We start from the raw sequence: 1317 nt of genomic DNA on the forward strand, positions 1-1317 counted from the left end.
CTGAACTCAGGTTTACAGGGCCTTGGGTGAAGGCTTTGGCTGCTCAGCTTGAGCTGGTTCTACAGTCTCATCCACTGGTGCTCTAGAAAGCAGCTGTGCCCGTGTCTTTCACAACAGGCCATGTTCACAGAGCACTGCTGGCACTCTAGGTACAACTACAGCACGGGGCCCTGGTGACTCATGCACTGTTCAGCTTTGGTTTTGGATCTCAGCAGGGTTTAAACACAGGGTAGGTGGCTGGGAAAAGGCTTGGGTATTTCTAGTCAGTCGTAATGCTTAGAAAATGCCTGTGACCATGACTGACAGGCTCATGCAGATTTGGCTGCAGTGCTTCTAAGACAGCATCTGGCCCTGGCAGCCCTCTCTGTTCCTGGGGGGATTTTAGCACCCCTGGTACACGGGGGCCACCACAGGGCACCAAATCAACTGCAGACAGGGGGTGTGCACTGAGGAGTCAATTTGGGATATACCGTGCTTCCCCTCCTGTGGGGCCTGCCAGGGAAGGGGTGCTTGTCAGGGCAGGGTGATATCTCCTGGGGTCTCTGATCTGGAAGCACACTGACTTTGGCAGCCAGGGAAGGTGAAGAGAGGCTGAATCACAATTCTCTACTCCAGCTTCTTAAGTCTTTTAAGCACTTATTGTCCTTTTTGGGTCCTTACGTGTAGACTTGCCCTCCTGGGGCTGTCAAGGACTGTCTGTGGACATTAAAGCTGGTAATGGGATAAGATTGTAAACATCTTCTGAAAGCAAACAGCAGAGCCCTTTATTGTAAAAATGAAATACATTTAAAGTGCCTAAAAACTCATCCAGAAATCTCTTTCCAAATGAGTAAGGCTTGGCAGTGCTCCCCTTCACAGCCTGAACACAATGTAACCCTTCTGTCTTCCCCTTCTCTTCAGGGCAGATGCAGATACTGAACAGCTACTTAAAGGGTAACATTCCATTATAAAAACAATCACACTAAAAATCCCAATTATTTTAATTGCAGTCCTTAGAAATAGCCACAAAACAATCAAACAGAAAGCAATCAGAAAATAGTTTCCCTTCCCCCTCTCCTTAATATTCTCGACAGGTTTTGTTCTGAATCTCTGAGCAGGCAGCTCCTTTGGAACTCCCAGCACCTTTTACCTCCCCTCACCTTGTCCTTCGCCCCAGCTGTGGAAGAACAGAGAGAAAGTTAGTTGGAAAACACCCAAAAAATCACAGGAGCCCTGAACAAAACTTCCCTGTGGAAAGTTGGATCCTGCAAGGCACAGGGTGCATTTCTGGGCCTTACGCTTCCCTGGCCCGGGATGCAGGGCAGGAAGGTGATGCTC

This window comes from Manacus vitellinus, unplaced genomic scaffold (genome assembly GCF_001715985.3).
Source record: "Manacus vitellinus isolate BGI_N305 unplaced genomic scaffold, ASM171598v3 scaffold_29_pilon, whole genome shotgun sequence".
In the NCBI taxonomy this organism is placed as follows: Eukaryota; Metazoa; Chordata; class Aves; order Passeriformes; family Pipridae; genus Manacus; species Manacus vitellinus.